Raw genomic sequence first — 20,048 nt, 5'->3', positions numbered from 1 at the left:
GCTTAGTCAGGCTCTGGCTCCGAACCAGCACCAGCTCGGTGGAAAAAGGGTATGTGTCCAGCTTGGCCAAGAAATCCCACAAAACGACAAATTGTCGCCTTTCTCCTTGTTATGAGATCATTGCACTGTTATCGTGACGTTTTCTCTTTGGTCAAATTTACAATAAGCAAACTTAAAAATGTTAAATCATCATAAAACATGTGCATGGTTCCTCTGTACATTTGCTGCTGCTTAAATAACCAAAACAGTGTTCATTACATGTATCATGTTTCTAAATATAGACAACACATGCAGCATCTTGTCAGCATGGTATCACCACAGAAAGAACAATAGGAGTTTGTTTTACACATGTTTTATATTAGACATCAAATAGTCATGCATAAAAGGAAAGAGAGAGGAACGTAATCATCATCAACATACTCCCATGCAAGGCGGACAGAAGAATTTTAATCAACTGTTGGTCCTACCAGCCACAATCCAATCATCAATAAGGTTTGTTGTCCCGTCAATTTAACCAAAACATGACCAAACAACTGAAGTTTTGAGTTACGTCGTCACCATTAAAGCTTAAGAATGCACCAGCTACACAGCAGGGACATCTGTTTCCCAAATCAGAGGGCATTAGCCTACTACTCATCTATCTGGCATCCAATATACTGTTCCTCTCTTTCTTGTTTTTATATGAGGGGTTGTAAACACACAGATAGCCCCTAGCTTTACTGCTCCCCTCCCTCTCCCTCATTTAGTGACTTCCTCTCAGGGTGGCAGTAAAAAGAGTTTTATTCCTCATTATTCCTCTAGTTTGTTGTAGCTCCAGACAGCAGGATCAAGTTGAGGTCACCCAGGTTCTTGTTTGCCTTTAAGGGGGAGGTAAGTGCGTGCCGTCTCTGCCGCTGCTCCAGACCCACCAACCCCCCCTCTCGTGTAGATCTTACGTAGATATGCGGTTGATTGGAGAGATTGCATGCTGAGCTGTTCTGTTGGTTTCAAAGATGAAAAGTACAGAACACTTAAGACAGAGAAACAATGGGAGTGTCCTGGTTATGATTCACTTTTACGAAGCTATAAGCTGAAATATCAAATTAAGTTTATGTTAATGACGTCAGTGCAGTGACGCTGAGAATCGTGGCAGTCAAAATCCAAAGATACGATCCAATAACATTTATAGAGCAGTTGACACAGCTTTACAATCATAGGAAAATACTGGAATAAAAAAACAAACCAATCAGATTAACCATTTAAGCAACACCTGAAATTATAAATAAAGTAACGTTCTGAGATGTTAACCATTTATTTGTGCATTTTTTGTGAACTTTTTATGAATTTGAATGTCCACCTGTATTTGTACTGCGAAGACTGATGCTAATTACTTGCTTAATTGCTGTATTATTATTATTATTATTATTATTTTTTTTTTTTTACTTAGTGTGTTGCACTTACAAGGTGATATACTTAACCCTCCTGTTGTCCTCGAGTCAAGGAAGGATGGAAGGGACGGAGGAAGAAGGAAGGAAAAGAGGAAGGAAGGAAAGGAGGGAGGAAGGTAGGAAGAAGGAAGGAAGGATGGAAGGGAGGAAGAAAGGAGGAAGCAAAGGAGGAAGGAAGGGAGGAAGAAAGAAGGAAAGGAGGGAAGAAAAAAGGAAGGAAAGGAGGAGGGAAGGAAGGAAGGAAAGGAGGGAGGAGGGAAGGAAGGAAGGAAAGGAGGGAGGAGGGAAGGAAGGATGGAAGGAAGAAAAGGAAGGAAAGGAAAGGAAGGAAGGAGGAAAGAAGGAACAGTCAAAACAGATGGGTTAGGGTTAGTCAATTTGAGAACGATACAAAGGTTAATCACTTTTTTTTTAAAGTATAAAATTCATGAAATGAAAGCGATGACAATAAATAAAGTATGGAAATTATAAATAAAGTAGCAATAATTGCAAAATACATAATAAAATAGATTAATGTCACCATATTAAAAATGACAGTTGAATAGTGATAACATATAAAAACTAAGGCCTGAAAAGAGAGAGGGGTTGCACGCACACATGAATACACACAGGTTGCTTCTTCTTCATCTGTCACCGGTGTGTGCCACCTCACACCTCACTGCTGAGCTTGTGGTTTGTTTATGACGCCATTTGTCACGTGGTTCCTTCGCCGTTTCCTCTCCAGCGTGGGTCACAGCGGGGTCATTACATCACATATGCACACTATAGCTGAAGTCTGAAGTCTCACTGGTTGTTGAGCACAGATGACACTGTGGCCTGACTTTTCTCTCTCCACCTCCTGAATCATCACCACATTACTGCACCACTCAACTTTCTTTTTTTTTCGAGCACTCTTCAAGCATCCGTATTTAGACACACACACACACACACACACACACACACACACAGGTGACCACTGCTGTATTCGACCACTTTGCTCGGTGCACATCAGTCACATGAGTCAATAAGTATGACTAATAACAGCTCCTCATCATCTTCTATCTCCTTGCCCTACCCCCTCGGACCAAGCACCGAACCTGGGGGGACAGGGCCTTCTCCGCTGCCACCTCCCACCCTCTGGAATTCACTCCCCAAACCCATCAGAGACTGTACAGACCCCCATACCTTCAAATCACTCTTAAAAACACACCTTTTTAAACTGGCTTTTAACCTGTAAACTGTTCCTTTATCCTCTTTTCATTTTTAACCTTCTACATTGTTTGGTGGTGTGTTACTCCACATTGTTCTATATTTTTTGTGTCATTTGTAAAGCCCCTTTGAGCACTTGTAAAAGCCTGTTATAAATAAAATGTATCATTATTATTATTACCTTGCATGCTCTGTAATTGAATCGCAAGTCTTCCACAAATCATGCAAGCATAAACTTTAAATGGCTGGTAGTGCTATTTAAAATAACCCCACTCCATATCAGGCCACTTAGATGTATTTTAATAAGGGTTTTATATTTATTTTTAAACTTTATTCAACAACCTGCTGCAGCGAGAAACTGAGAACTTGGCATCTCATTGGCCTCAAGTGTCAACTGTCAACTGTTCTCACCTCCAAAGACATGAACGCACTGTTGACACCTGAGTCGTCGAATTCCTGTTTTGTTCTTGTGACAAAAGCGTTCAGAACGAAGCATGAAGAGACAAGAAAAGGCTTAAAGAGACGCCTCGCACGTGACCCTGTGGGAGTGGACCAGAAATGTACGTCAGTGCCAGGCACCATTCAGATCCTCTCGCTTTGGCTGAGATCCAGAGACCTTCAGTATCCTGTTTCACACTGTGTGATTGTGACGTGTGTGTGTGTGTGTGTGTGTGTGTGTTTGTTTGTGTGTGTTTGTGTGTTTGTGTGTATTTTTGTGACGCGTGTGCATGCGTACATGTCATTAAATTACTGGCGTTCTTTATGATATGTGGTTGAGGGTGTTTTCTCTTTGTTTCACAGTGTAGGTTAGGTGGAGACATTTTTGAGTGGCAATGTGATTAAGAGTCGGCCGTACAGATCTACTTGACTTGCACCTTTATGTGAGTGGGTGTTTTTTTTTTTTTTTCTCCCCTTCTACAAAAGTGTGTGTGAGAGCCAAAGTACACTTCCCTGTGAAAAATAAGATCTTCTGTTATTTTTACCGGAATAGGAGGTGTAACAGAGGAGAAAACATAGTCCCTATGTGTCAGTGTCAGCAAGTGTGTGTTTGTGTGTGTGTGTGTGTGTGTGTGTGTGTGTGTGTGTGTGTGTGTGTGTGTGTGTGGATATGAGACAGAAAAAGAGAGTGCACAGCAGTGGTTAAGACTATTTGTACTGTTTGCATGTAAAAGATCATCATCCACAGAAGCCCATCATTCAACCTTTGTGTCGTCCTCGCCGGTCAAATTGACCCCGTCTGTTTTGACTGTTCCTTCTTTCCTTCCTCCCTTCCTCTTTTCCTTCCTCCCTTCCTTCCTTCTTCCACCCTTTCTTCCTCCTTTACGTCTTTCCTCCCTCCCTCACTTCCTCCCTTCATTCCTCCTTTCCTTATGTCTTCCTCCCTTCCTTCCTCCTTTCCATCCTTCCTCCCTCCCTCCTTTCCTTCCTCCCAGGACAACAGGAGGGTTATTTAATGACCAGAATAATAAGACGCCAAATCAGTTTTTCTTCATCCTATTTAAGACAGCAAATGACGGTGCACTGTGCACCAACATCTGATGAGGTAATATCCTGCTAACCTGCTGAGTCTTACCTACACAAAGCTCTGCTCTCTGTGATCACCTATACTGTGTTTTAAATAGCTTAATTCATAGCATAGTTGTTCTTTTAAACATTTTTTTCTTTTTCTATTAACAGACAACTAAACTAGTAAAAAAAAAAATTTAAAAATAAAAATGCAGACCATCAATGCTACCTGCCAACAACACGTGCAAAAGTCATTTGTGCACTGTTGCACTGCAAAGTCAATCAAATCACTTTTTTATGATCATGGAGTACACGGACAAAATAAAACCGTTAAAAAATAATTTATATCATAAACTTCACTTTTTATAGAGCTTTTAACCACATGTCACCTGTTGTCATGGAGATCATGCCTCCATGTGACCAGTGAGGTACATGACACCTGTATTGTGTTAATGGTGATATTGATTTTTAAAATAATGGATCACATAGAGGATTAGAGATGACAGGAACTTGACATCTTTACTTTACTTTTACAAAGTTATAAACCAGTACTGCATCTTTTTCTAAGGCAAGGCAGTTTTATTTATATAGCGCATTTCATACACAATGGCAACTCAATGTGCTTTACATAAAACACACATTTAACAGTAAGAATTGGAAATAAAAAACATAAAAACATGCAATTTGAGAAATAAAAATAAAACCCAATAATAGTAAAAACATGGAAACATTAAAACATACAATTAACACCCCCCCCCCACACACACACACACTAATAATATAAAATTAAATAAAAACAAAGTACAGAAATACTAGAATAGAGCATTAAATATAAGATTCCATCATTAAAAGGACATAAAGTGCAAATGAAAGAATAAAAAAATCCTTTGTTCTTTTTAGATGTATCCACTCTGAAGAGCAGATATTGAGTATGAAAAAAAAAGCAAAAAAAGCTGGCTTATTGTTGATGGAGGGCCAACATGGAAGGAAAAGGTACTTTTTAGATTGAGCCAGCTTGGTGTAGACACAGTCTGTGAGCGCAGGAGTGTGATCTACACTTGTCAACACCTCTCTCATCTGCCCGTGCCATGAACCCCAGATCTGGGCGATATGGCAGCTGGCAGACCTTTCAGTGGCACGTCACCAACCTGCCCACCTGCAGTCCACACATTCCTGCACCTAGAACACTCTCTTTCACCTCCTCTTTACTCCTCCTCCTCAAACCTGCTTCTCCGCTCAGCCGGAACACCGCAACCTGTTTGTGCAGAGAATAATGAGCTTGTGTGTGAGGCCACTGACATAATCTGTACTGAATGTATCAGTGGTTGGGGTGTGATCATGTTGTTGTTTTTATCAGCTCATCTTGGGCTCCTGTTCTGTACTTTAGCCTCAAACAGCCTCAAACAGCCTGTCATCTCTGAACTCAGTATTCAGCCTGAAGCATTTTACCAGCAACAACTGACAAAACCTTAATTTATCCTCCTATTCAGCTTTGATGATACAGAATCTCACTTCTGATTGGCTGGCAGGTGTCAATTAACCCTCCTGTTGTCCTTGAGTCAAGGAAGGAAGGGAGGAAGGAAGGAAAGGAGGAGGGAAAGGAAGGAAGGAAAGGAGGAGGGAAGGAAGGAAGGATGGAAGGGAGGAAGAAGGAAGAGAGGGAGGGAGGAAGGAAGGAAGGAAGGGAGGGAGGAAGGAAGGATGGAGGCAAGGAATGAAGGAAGGAAGGAAAGGAGGGAGGAAGGAAAGAGGGAAGGAAGGAAGGGAAGGAAGGAGGGAAGGAAAGGAGGGAGGAAGGGAGGAGGGAAGGAAGGAAGGAAGGAAAGGAGGGAGGAAGGGAGGAGGGAAGGAAGGAAGGAAGGGATGAGGGAAGGAAGGAGGGAAGGAAAGAAGTACAGAAGGATCCTTCCTTCTGGATCGAGGAAGGAAAGAAGGAAGGGAGGAAAGAAGGAACAGTCAAAACAGACAGGGTCAATTTGACCTGGGAGGGTGACACTGAAGGTTAAATGATTAACAATATTATGGAGCAAATTAGAACAATAATACAATATTAAGGATATATTAGTTATTGCTCTGGTTGAAGTTTTAAAAGTTTGTATATAACACAATGAGCACAATTCACATCTAAGGTAAAAAAAAAAAAAAAAAAATACAATGTTTTCAGTAATGGCTGAAAGTTTGACAAAGTAATTTTTAATAATCTAACTAATAATTATAATGATCAGTGTTGCATGCTTATAGAGAATATGATGACGCATAATCACAGAACAAAGTGTGACACTGTCATTGTTATGTAATGTTGTACTGCAAAGAAGTACACTGAGTACAGCTCTACTGCAAAGCCCGCTGTCTGTTTTGACATACTTTCACAACATTAATCTTACTCCTTTATGTGTTACACAATGGGGAGGCTACGACCCACGGCTAATCTTGGCTAGCGTATAGACAGATGTATTAACAGCAGGAGGGAATGTACTCAGTGTAATGATATATGAACTCTAAATAAGAGCAGAGATTCAGCTGAGTTTACTCCACAGTCATTACAGCCAGCGTTGGAGCCCGGTGGTTAAACTGTGGCAGGGACATGAGGTTCTCTAATGAAAGGGTTGGGTGTGACCAAGTATTAATGAACTGCATATAGCACAAGTTTCAATTCATCCGACAGCACAGAGTTCTGGTTTCAACAAGCAAAGATGGTGTTAGGAGCCGAGAGTTCGTCCTTAAAACAGACTTGTGTGTTCGAAACTTTCATTTTCCTTTTCCGACCACAAGCTTCTTTAAAACCTTGACCATGATCGTCCCCTAACCTTAATCATGTGGTTGTTATTGTAGCAGTGAAAGGGAAGGTCCCCATCAGTTACCAGTATGAGCATTGAAACTGGTTTTGTTCACTGTAATAATTCCTCCTTTATACTAACCATTAGAAAGTCTGCTATTATAATATTAAGAGGCTTTAACAGTTGAGTAAGTCGAATAAAGTAACAAAAAGAGAGTATTTGGTACTAAAACACTTTTAACTTTGATTTGATTTCACTAGTTTGGACGTCTGGAGCCTCAGAATAGCTTCAAATAACCTTTTAAATAGATTTTCACATGGAGGGAGGACTGTGGATCACTGACCATCACCTACATTGAAACTGCACTATGAGGGAATCTCTTAACCCTCCTGTTGTCCTGGAGTCGAGGGAGGAAGGGAGGAAGGAAGGATGGAAGGGAGGGAGGAAGACAGAAGGGAGGAAAGGAAAGAAGGAAGGGAGGAAGGTAGGGGGGAGGAAAAAAGGAAGGAGGGAGGAAGGAAAGGAAGGGAGGAAGGTAGGCGGGAGGAAAAAAAGAGAAGTAGGGAGGGAGGAAGGAAAGATGGAGGAAAGAAGGAAGGTAGGAGGGAGGGAGGGAGGAAAAAAGGGAGGAAAGAAGGAAGGTAGGAAGGACAGAGGAAAGAAGGAAGGTAGGAGGGAGGGAGGAAAAAAGGAAAGAGGGAGGGAGAAAGGAAAGGAAGGTAGGGGGGAGGAAAGAAGTACAGAAGGAAGGAAGAAAGGGGGGTGGAGGAAGGACAGAAGGAAGGGAGGAAAGAGAGAGGAAGGAAAGAAAGAGAGAAGGAGGGAGGGAGGAAGGAAGGAAGGGAGGAAAGTAGGAACAGTCAAAACAGACGGGGTCAATTTGACCCGAGAGGACGACAGGAAGGTTAATGGCCGGTATGAACAGGAGAAAGTCTTGCACTATGAGCATGTGCACAAGCATACCACCTTAACGGCCACAGGTGTCACTAATGAGAAGGAATGTCTGATTTCTACACACAGAACCTTTAAATGATCAAAGCTGAACATGCATAGTATCATTGTTCAGGGTTTTGCTTCAAACACAGTCGTCAACTAACCCTAACCCAACTCAGCAACACTCATCCTCGCTGTATTTAACCTATGTGTTTTTGGCACAGGGGATTTTCATTCATTAAAAGTGATTACTGTGTTTACATTCACTACGGTAGATGGTGCTGGTTGAATGATCTCTGTTTATATAATGTTTGTATAATAACCTAATTTCTACAATCGTATTTAAGTATATCTAAACAGACAATTTGGGAAATTTGCTCATTTCCTTTCTTAACCGCAGTTTGATGAGAAAAGCAATATCAGCCCCATGTGTTTAACCTAGCTTTGCCCACACAGTGAAAACATGCGTAAACTGCTAGTCAAGCTCCATCAAATGGTCCCTCCAAATGCCATGCTTATATTTTTGGATCTTGTGCATATTTTACGAGAGTAGAAATGTAAAACGGGATGTGCAGACAGCTTAAAATGTTGCACACTTACATAAATCTGCACAAAATCCAGTTATTCAACAGGTATTTATGTACTGGGGGCTAGATGACTGGCCTAAAAACTTCTGAAGCTGTTAGAAGCCATATCAAAGCATGCTTCCTAATAATGATGATTTTCTTATCTAATGCTCAGTAAGAAAAAAGTCTTTTACTTCTTTGTTTTTGTTTTTTAAAGATTAAGCTCAGGACCACTGTTATTTCTGTATATCTCAACCCTCATGCATGTACCACTGCAGACACTATTTACTTAATCCTCTTAAGGGGGGAACATTTATAACCCTGTCATATAAACTTAAATAGACCAGACTCTATTCAGTTTCCCTCAGCTACTACAGAGCAGCCACCACCCTTTATCTGCCCATCTCTCTCATCCAACTCTTTCTCTGTGTCAAACTCAAAGGCTGACCTCTTGACCCCATGGTGACCCCTGCCGCCCCCACCAGTGGCAATTTGAAAGGACCACAGGAAAAACGCCGCCTCACAGCCTCCAGGAAGCCCCTGACCTTTGAACCCACCACCTCCCTTTAGGGTTTTTTTTTTCGTACTGGGAGGTGATGCTTTTCCACACCATTTGACCCAGTACTCTCACTAGCACTCCTGTGTTATTCTCTGCTCAACACAAGACTTATTGCAGCAAGGCAACCATACCGCTTCCACCATTTCACAAGTTAGCTCTGCACTGCAAGTCAATTTTGAAGTGTAAATTGCTTTTTTTTTCACCCCCAAATGAACCCTCAATACTTGTCAGTTTTATCCAAAATTGGCTAGAAGAGAATAGACTGACTTTTACAGTGGTTCAGTGGTGCAGCAGACAGTAGATGTGATTTCATATCCAAAGATTTGACTCTTATGGCGCTTTTCCACTACACAGTTCCAGCACGACTCGACTCAGGTTTTTTTTGCGTTTCCACTAGGGATAGTATCTGGTACCTGGTACTTTTTTAGTACCTGCTCTGCTGAGGTTCCAAGCGAGCCGAGCCGATACTAAATGTGACGTCAACAGACTGCCGGCCACTGATTGGTCAGAAGAGTCGTCGCTGGAAGAGTCATGAGCCGTCCCAAACAAGAATCAAACCCGCCATTTTTAAATACCGGCAACAGTGTTACAACCATACGGCTCAATGTTCTTGCTTTGTGTGTGACAGAAAGCCACATACAGCAGCAAGTACACCATCGCCTCCATGTCCTCCATTGTTTATGTGTTTGTGTCGCGTATAAACAAAGTCACGGCAGTTTCGCGTAGCCGTGCTATGACGACCCCACCCACGTTGAGTAGGTACTTTTTGTAATGGAAAAGGTCGTTCCTGGAACCGTGTCGAGTCGAGTCGAGCCGAGTAGTGCTGGAACTGTGTAGTGGAAAAGCGCCATTAGCATGCACAACGAAGCAAGTACCAAGTGATGGGTTAATCCCTGTTTGCATGTGTGGTCATTCCTCTTTAAACAACCCCCTTAACCCCAACTGTTCTTGGGTCAGACTTTATCAAATCAGTGTCAAGTTACTGCTCATTACAACTCATGTCTCCTTCACATCATTTTTCTTTCATGGTGGCAATTATTTCTTCATTGATGTAGTGTGTGGCATTTTATTTTTAATATAAAAGTGGTCTAAGCATGGAGGTATGGTCTCACCATTAAAAACAGATTATTGCTCTTGAACACACACTTGCTAACCTCTGACCTACCAGGTTACCAGACGTTCCCTCTGAAGTGAGTGCCAAACCAACTTCAAAACATCAAACACTGAGCGGTGATGAAACACATTGTCTTACCTCATGTATTCTATTAAGAGCTGAGCTTGAAAACTCCCCAAATGTTACTGCCAACAATCATCTGATGGCCACATGCATCAATGTAAGCAGTTTAAAGGCAAAGAAAAAACCAACAAGTTAATCATCTTTATCCCACAGTGATTACTCAAAGATGTTGCTTTGTTTTGTGTTTTCTTTTTTTTTAATAAAGTTGGTAGCAAATAAAATGAAGAAAGTAAAGAACCCACAGTATAAATGGGTGAAATTATGGATTCAATTAGCAAACAGCCAGTCGCTCTTTTCTTTCTGACTGTCTGCTGCTTTTTTGTCACATCTGAATATGCCAGACATACTCGATAAAAACTGCAGGGTCAGTCACAGATTCTCAACTACAGCCAGTGATCAACACTTGCCTTGAACTGTCATGTCCATAACAGCTAAGCAACGTGTTATCTTTTCATTTACAAATTTGCCCCCTTTTCTCTGATAACCTCTTTCTTATCTAAGTCAGTTTTTTTCTCTCTCATTGTAATTCAACTTTCTCTCACAGTTGTAAATACAAAAACAACAGCAGAAAAGAAAAAAGGAACCTCACTGGGAAGCAGGGGAGGAAGGGAGGAAGGAATGGAAAAAACAAGGATTACTGCCCCTGCATTGTCCTGCTGTTAATCCCTCCTCTACTTCACACAAAAACATTTGACACCTTTCAGTGGCTCAGCTCAACACTTCCAGTTCCTCCCACACTCTCAGGGTTACACAAACTCACACAGAATGGGAAGTGCACACATTCACATGCTCGCAGATTCAAAGTGTGTTTCCTTCGTTCTGTCCGCTCTGCTTCTCAAACAGCATGAAATCTACCGTTCATTGGATGTTGGGGGGGGGTTCTCTCGTCGGTTACACCCCCGCGTCTCCTTCCTCCTCTCTTTCATCCATTTTTCCAAGGCCCCACCTTCCCTTGGGGCCCCATAAGGCCTTTGTGCAGATCGATGGCCTGTGGCTAGTCTGGAAGTAGGGTTATACAGAGTGCACCATACTCTCTGGTGGAGGATTTTCAGGAAATATTCAAATCACATTCTTTACTAGTCAAAAAACCAAATACTCTCAGATTAAATATTCATGTTCTTTAGAAGTAGAAATTGATGGGGAGAAGTTCAGTAGAGAAGTAATATCAAAAAATCATATTACTCTAAAGAATAAGACCAGTTCTTTTCCTAATTGTCAATAAACTCCATGAAAAGACCAAAAACAACAATGATTTGATGCTAACTAGCTTGTTCCACTGTTCCATAGACTTTCATTGTTGTCCATAAACTATCAGAAGTATTTCAGTGAGCCACACACAGTTGCACTGGGTGACATTTACTTTCATTACCATGAACAGCGGCTCTGTACTACTTACATACATCATTATGAAGCCATAAATACTCACTGATGAGCAACCGATGTATATTAATCCGCACCTGAAATTAGTCCACAATAAATGCACTATATACTTCTGTTTGAGTGCTGTTTTCTAGAAAAGTACAGTCCCAGATGTTTTAAGAAATATAGTGTGTGTGTGTGTGTGTGTGTGTGTGTGTGTGTGTGTGTGTGTGTGTGTGTGTGTGTGTGTGTGTGTGTGTGTGTGTGTGTGTGTGTGTGTGCTTGCTTGTGATTGTCAATAGGTTTGAAGCCACAGGATGGGAAGTATTGAGAGATGTAGTAATGCACAAGACTCATTTACAATTAAGTGGCAAAACTACTCATTAAGCAGCATAATGGACACTTTCTATATAATTATAATGCTGAATGATTGTAACTATTTTATATAATGTTGGGTAGTCTACTCTATAAATATGCATTATATTTTATTTAGTAATTATGTGTTAAAATCTTAATCTGTAAAGTATAGCAAGCTGTATAGTTTCAGGACTTGATTGACAGAAAGCCAAACAACAACAAACTGCTACGTGCCACATATTTAATCCTCATTTTAAGTATTTAAAACATTAGATAAATAGTTTGAGAAAGCACTCTGAGGTTCTGCCCATTCCTCGCACCCTGTAATTAACGTTATCCTGCTTTTCTCACGTCTTCCTCGCTGGGTGGGGTGACATCGCAGGTGAGGTGCGACCTCAGCGACCTTTTGACTCACACACACTTTCCCCTCCTTCTCATTTGGAAAGAATGTATTTTCAGCTCCTTATTTCCTTTTCATTGCCCCTTTCTCCAACGACCCCGCCCCCTCGATGCCCCCTCCTGGGGCAGTTAAAGTGCAGCTGTCGCTCTCAGCTCTGCATTATCCGGCCCGAGGGGTGAGCAAGAGCAGGGGCAGAGGAGCAAAAGGAGTGGAAAAAGAGAAAGGAAAAGCATGGGATGATATTTAAGCATTTCTGGGAAGCCGTGGGTGTAGTCCTGGATTACTTGAACAGGTGTTACCCCAGTTTAATTTCTGCCCTGCTTTCCTCCACTTCCTTTTCGAAAATGTAAAAAAAAAAGAAGAAAAGTGTTTAAATATTCCAGAGAGGAGTGCTACACTGTACATATAATATACTGTTAAAAACGAGGCACCACCAGGGAATTTTTACATGCAGGGTTATAGAGGTTTCTCTTCTTATATCTAAAAAAAAGTCCAGTTATATTTACGTTAAAGTTAGTCTGTGTTATATATGACTGTGTGTTCAGACTACTAGTATCAAAGCAACAGGTCCCAAGTCATTTTCAATGGAAGTCAGCGACATGAGGCTTCAAACTGATGCCCGACACTTGTTGCTGAATGACGGATGTGACGCACGACAAATCAAAGTTCAGCTGGCTTCAACAGTTTTCCAAAGCTAAACATTTCCATTCCTGTTCTCTCTCCCCTCTATTCTTATTTCATTTCGTTCACCTGTTTCCTGTGCAATGTAGATAGATAGATAGGTAGATAGATAGATAGATAGATAGATAGACGAACTTATAGATAGATAGACAAACGTATAGATAGATAGATAGATAGATAGATAGATAGACGAAATTATAGATAGATAGATAGATAGATAGATAGATAGACAAACTTATAGATAGATAGTTAGATAGATAGACGAACGTATAGATAGATAGATAGATAGATAGATAGATAGATAGATAGATAGATAGATAGATAGATAGATAGATAGATAGATAGATAGACAAACTTATAGATAGATAGATAGATAGATAGATAGATAGACAAACTTATAGATAGATAGATAGATAGATAGATAGATAGATAGATAGATAGACAAACTTATAGATAGATAGATAGATAGATAGATAGATAGATAGACAAACTTATAGATAGATAGATAGATAGATAGATAGATAGATAGATAGATAGATAGATAGATAGATAGAAACTTTAGACAGGTCTGTTTCCAGTTGGGTCCAATATTTTGGACAACAGTACTGACAGCAGGCTAACATGGCTGATCTTCATCTACTTTACCTTTTACCAAGAAGGAAACCACCGTGTAAACTGAACTCCGCTCGCCTGCCATCCTATCCATCTCACTCCTCAGGATCAATTTGGCTGAGTTGAACGAGGGGTCAAGGCAATTTAACACTCCTTCTCCATTGTAAAAAAAAAAGGGGGGGGGGGGGGGTCAGGGCCAGGCAGGTGGCAGTCACTTTTGCAAGGACTGTCTGCATTCCTGCATGTGTGTTTGTATGGGTTTGGGTTTGGAGGAGGGACAGTTGTCAGGAAACAGGCGACTGTTACCAGTAAACATCATCATAAAGTGTTTTGTTTAGAATGGATTTGTGTGTTCTTGTATTTCTATCTTTGTGAGGACCAATTAGACTGCTAGACCTTGAGTGTGATGACATTTTGGCAGGTCCTCGCCTTGTTCAAAGGCTTGTTTGACAGTTAACGTCTGGTGATATTCAATATCTTTCTTATAATAGAGCCATGCTGTTGCACTTGGTGACCACTGTAGCTTATTTTGACTCAATCACACATACACCACCCTGCTGCTATAACGACTCACTAATGGTCTAAATGTGTATTCATCCATTACTTAAAATAGTTCCCAACAAAATCTTCTCATTTTTAAAACTCTAGCCTTTTTTAATGAGTCCTTCCTTCCTTCCTTCCTTCTCTCTTTCCTCCCTCCTTCTCTCTTTCTTTCCTCCCCCTACCTTCCTCCCTTCCTTCTTTCCTCTGTCCTTCTTTCCTTTCTTCCTCCATCTCCCTTTCTTCCCTCCTTCCTTCCTTTCTTCCTTCCCTCTTTTTTCCTCCCCCTACCTTCCTCCCTTCCTTCTTTCCTCTGTCCTTCTTTCCTTCCTTCCTCCATCTCCCTTTCTTCCCTCCTTCCTTCCTTTCTTCCTTCCCTCTTTTTTTCCTCCCCCTACCTTTCTCCCATCCTTCTTTCCTCTGTCCTTCTTTCTTTCCTTCCTCCATCCCCCTTTCTTCCCTCCTTCCCTCCCTCCTTCCTTCCTTCCTTCCTTCCTTCCCTCTTTTTTTCCTCCCCCTACCTTCCTTCTTTCCTCTGTCCTTCTTTCCTTCCTTCCTCCATCCCCTTCTTCCCTCCTTCCTTCCTTCCCTCTTTTTTTCCTCCCCCTACCTTCCTCCCTTCCTTCCTCATTCCCCTTTCTTCCCTCCTTCCTTCCTTCCTTCATTCCTCCTTCATTCCTCCCTCCTTTCCTTCCTTCCTTCTTCCTTCCTGAAGTTTTATAGTTTTTGGCCTATTTTTTGTAAGTTTTTGTAAATCCTTGTTTTTGAGGTTCAGATTAGAATTAGGCTAGGGTTAGTTTGGGGTAAATGATGTAGTTGTGATGATTAAGGTTAGGCTACTGTTAAGGTAAGTTTTGGTATCAATTATCTTTACTCTTTATATTTCCTGGCCAGGGGCTCCAGATGAAAATTTGCCTCCTAAGCGACCTCTTGCTCATTTACAGGTTTCTCTTTCCAAATAAGCTCAACTAAAACTAAACTCAATCATTATCTTGCAGACTGTTCTACAGGGTTACTTAGGCTTGCTGTCCTTTCCATTTGGATGTACAGCTGATATATGTTTAGGCTCAAAGGTGTACTGCCTATGCGTGCCTCAGTAGATGTTAGTTTCTTCCTGTCTCTGTTTTTGTTGCTATGACTATGTGTCCACAGTTTGTGTGTGTGTGTGTGTGTGTGTATAACCGTGTGTGTAATTTAGTCAGTAAATGTTAGTCATTAGTGTTGGTCTCCAGGAACCAAGGAGGAAGGAAGCAATACAACAACCAGCCTTCTAGGGTTTCATGGTAATCACTGGGGCAATTATGCACAAGTTTGAACACACACACACACACACACAAACACACACACAAGCACACCAAGATGGATTATGGTTTATTTCATTGTGTGCTCATGACAGTGCGTTTCCTTCTGCATTTGCAATTTTCCTCCCACAAGGAAGGATGTGAAAGGCGATGTGTTTCATTGAGAAAGAAACTACAGACCTAACCTACCTGTAGGTGGAGGGGAAGAATTCACTTTCACCCCTGAGGATACTTGATCAACTCCTGTGTATGGGCAGACCCACTTACTTCCCTTTTACTGGATATGTATTGTATCATGTACTGTATTGTAGCTGCTACGTTCCTGTGACTGTGTCTGACTCTGTATCCTCAGATTAACATATGTTTGATAGATATAGTACCATTTTCAAATGAGGTACTAGGTTTAAAGATCAGTAATAAGCCATTATAGGCACAACTTTTAGGTTGCCAGGCTGAGAGAAGAATCCTAAATTAAAATTCTTAATAATCTGATTGTGTTTCAGAGGCTCTGCAAGTGGTCAGACGAATTAAAGGAACAGTTAACTATTTCGTAAAATGTGTTTTCTTTCCAAGAGTGAGATAAGACTGAAGAGCTGTTTCATCTTGCACTCAGTCTTTATGCCAAGCTAGGCTAATCCCTCTCTCTCTTTGGCTCCTCACTCATTTCCACAACGATGTTTAACAGTAGCAAGTCAAATGTTCTTAATGCGACATAGAAAAGTTATTTATCTCAGTATAAAGTGGCACCAAATTAACTATTTAACATCATTGCAGACTGGAAAGTGATAAAATAGTTTCTTGCTATTTTTTTTATTTTCCTTTTTGCCGGAATAGTGAAGCAAACTGATCTCACTCTCAGCTATCAATGAAAACTGAGCCGTCCTGTGACACAGGAAAGCAGAAATTCATTGAATTCATTCCCCTTAACATGTTTCTTCTTACAGTTTTTTGAGAACTCATGTTACCAGAAGCCTGTTTTCCGTCAGCATAATGTAGCAGCAGTTTACTAAATCTGCTTAAATCCCTCTTTGCTTGGAGGTTTAACATGTCTGGATTCCGGTGGAAGAGGCGCACGGTTGACACAAAGAGGATATTGATTTCAGAAGGTTTCCTCTTCTTACCTTTCACCTAAGTGTCAGTCCGGCAGACAGAGGCCCACAGGCTCGGTGTCGGAGCACAGCGTCAGACTTCGCCCGAGTTACAAAGAAAAAACGGCAGGTCAGAGGTTGCAGAGTTTCCTTTCACTTGAAACCCTGGAGTCAGCGAGTCTGGCTGATGTAGAATCAGCACAGGAATTTTTTTTCCAGTAAATGTGGGTTTAACTTAAGGTAATGTGTAAGGTGTAAGGTGTATGTGGAATGTTAGCAAGTCTGTTCTTAGGTTAAGAGTTTCTCATTCATAATATCATGTACAAATCCATCATCCCTGTCTGAATATTTGCTCTGTAAAAAAATGTTTCTTATGTAAGGATGTACTGTAGATCTCACTGAGTAGTAAGGAAACAATCCTTCAATTGGTCAACTGACAACCAGTGAGCAGCGAGCCTTTCTTACCCCTTTTCCACCGAGCTGGAGCTGGAGCTGGTTCGGAGCCAGAGCCTGACTAAGCACCGGTTCTTTGCTTTTCCACCACCAAAGCTCCAGCCCCGAGCCTCAGAATGGGAGCCAGAGCAAGCACCAACTTTTTGCTGGACTTGTTTACCTAAGAACCGATTACGTCAGCAGACTGGGGGCAGGGCTAAGATTTATTAGCCGGCTAGCGGGCTAATAACTAGCGGGGTTAACGTTCATTAGCTGACTAGCGTGGCATTTACAGAGGGTTAAACATTTGTTGATTAAAAGTACTATTTTGATAATTTTTTTTGCCAGAGTTGTCGTCGTCTTCTTTTTTTTCTTCTTCTTCTTCCTATTCTTCGTTTCCGGCAGACTAGATGCCTTGCGCCATGTTGCTGCCTCTCACTGGTGAATCATGGAAGTGCTTCAAAGGCGCACGCTGGCTACGTTATATAGTGACGTAATCACGTGGCTCCTTGCCGGTGGAAAAGCAACAAGTTCGTAAGAGGTGCTTGGATTAGTACCAACTGAGCACTGGCTCTAGCACTAGCTCCAAACCAGCACTGGCTCCAGCTCGGTGGAAAAGAGGTATCTTCAGCCTTAACTTTCTGAAATGTGCACACTTTGGTCAATTAATTTTGTAGGCCTACAGTTATTAGGTTAAAAAAAACTAGTAGCCTGTACGTTCATGTGTACTTTTAAACAATATAATTTACACAGTACACATATACTGGTTAGCTTTAATATAGCTGAATAGAAAAAGAGACATGTTGAAGAAAAAGTGCATGCTAAGTGATCTTTAAAGTGCTAAATGAGGGAACATTGGATGTAATGATAGCAAAAAGTTGTTATTTATCTGTGACTGAGTTTTAATGATGAAAAATAATAATACAAAGGTAGAGCGAGCTTAATAAAACTGGGCTTAACGTTGACTTAAAGGCTTAACTAAGTGAAATAATCCTTGAAAGTTCTCTGCTGTTGAAGAGCATCCACCTTGCTGACATGTCCTTGAGCCAGACACTGACCCTCCTACCAGCTCCAGGGGTGTTACTGTGTATAGTCTCTGACCCTGACCCCTGACCCTACTCCTTCAGGAATCAATAATCAGAGGCGAGGAAAGTAGGCGAGGAGTAAAGTTGTGTGCCAAGTGCCTCTGGAGGGGGCCGCAGCAAAGGGAAAACATCACATTAGACTCACTAAAATATTTACAAGCCTCTGTCGGCTCCTGAGCCTCCAGCCTTCATCAAGTGTCAGGGCTCTGCCATCCGGTGTGGCCCCTGCTGTTTGTTAATGGACTTCCTCCTCTCCTCTAACAGGAGGATGGCTGCTGTGTTTATGTGCCCAAGGCCTTTTTCAAGAGTGAGTACAGGAGAGTATATAGGAAGAATAACAGGTTAGCTATGTTTTGTTGAAGGTTGGTTTAGGAAAATGGGGGAGTAAATGGTTGTTTCATTCATTAAATCACAGTTTTTATGTGCTCAGTGTATGTCGCAGAGACTTGTTAGTGTAATGAGAAGACAGATCTGTGCAGGAAAGGCAATAAGGGAAACTACAGAGACAGATAAATACATGGATTAAATAAATAAATGGACAGTTATGCATTCAGAGCAAAGAAAGTGTTTATTAACTGAGTTAAAGCCTTACAAGGGATTAATATCTAGTCTTTGTTATTTTTAGGTATAAACAGATGGAAGGAAACTCTGTGCACCTCAGTAGATGTTAAAACGTTTTTTAGGTGTGAAAATCTTACAAGCAAATTTGGATCTTTCCAAACTATGCAAGTCGTAACCCTCACCTTCTGTTCTGGGTCAAATTTGACTGTTTTTTACATTTCAGAGCTGCACAAACACCTTACACACATTTATTTTAGCCTGACTTTTCCTAATGTGACCCACGGTATACAACAATTGGGAAAAAATGCATCATTTTTCATAATTTTTTTGTGCAGCTGATTCACTTTTTTGTGTGCAAATGTACAAAATTGAATATATGTGCTATTAAAAATGTTTTTAAAATCAGCATTTAAATGTATTCAAATGTTCTCCTGTGCCATAAAATAGTGATTGTGAGTGTCTTTTTCCATAAGATTACTCAAACATTTATTAATGACTGATGAGGAATTTATGAATGTGAATTGGTGTAGAGACTAATTATGAGTCAGACTATGAACAGTATGTAAGGGTTAAATAGTCAGGAAAAAAATTGCAAACTATTGGTCATCTGGTTGTCATGGTTTATACACCGCTATACTAGTTAGTGCTTATGGCTTTATTTGGTCCTTATCTAACCATAATATAGGCTTTTCAGACTTTTCATTTGTCACTGATTCTGTTTGTGAGTTTGTGACCACAAGGTGTAGCCAGTAGAAGGAGAACGTCTGGTTTCAGGACTTTAGGATTGCTTCTCTGTTTCTTTGTTGATGATGTGGTTCTGTTGCCTTCAACAGGCACGGGGACGGTTTGCAGCCGTGTGAAGCAGTAAGGAGGATGAGAGGCCATGGTGCTCTGCTGGAAAAAGGTGGACTGTACCCTCAGGCATGGTTGAGTGCAGTGAGTTGCTGCCCAAGTGAAGGAGTTCATGTATCTCAGGGGTCTAAATGGAGTCGTTGGTAGGCAGATTGGTAAAGCATCAGCAGTAATGTGGGTGAAGAAAGAGCTGAGCCAGAAGGCCAAGCTCTCAATTTACAGTCTATATCAGTCTATATGTCCCCAACCCTCACCTAGAGTCTTGAGCGTTGGGTAGTGACTGATAAAAATGAGATTGTGGATACATGGAACCAAAATGACTTACCTCCTGAGGGCATCTGGGCTCAGATTTAGAGATAAGGTAAAGAGCTTGGGCAGCCAGGGGATCTCAGAGAGAGCTGCTGCTCCTCCACATTGAAAGGAGCCAGTTGAGGAGTTATTTTGTTTGTCAAACTGCCAGGAGTCCCCTACTACATATCTCTTCTGGCCTGGACCCCTCAGGAGTAGCTGGAGGGCATTGCCAGGCTGAAGGATGTCTGGATTTCCTTCCTCAGTCTGATGCCCAGTACTGGATAAATGGATGGAGT

Source organism: Scomber japonicus, chromosome 5 (genome assembly GCF_027409825.1).
Source record: "Scomber japonicus isolate fScoJap1 chromosome 5, fScoJap1.pri, whole genome shotgun sequence".
Classification (NCBI taxonomy): Eukaryota; Metazoa; Chordata; class Actinopteri; order Scombriformes; family Scombridae; genus Scomber; species Scomber japonicus.
The sequence above is the reverse complement of the archived record's forward strand: the minus strand, read 5'-3'. Positions refer to the sequence as shown.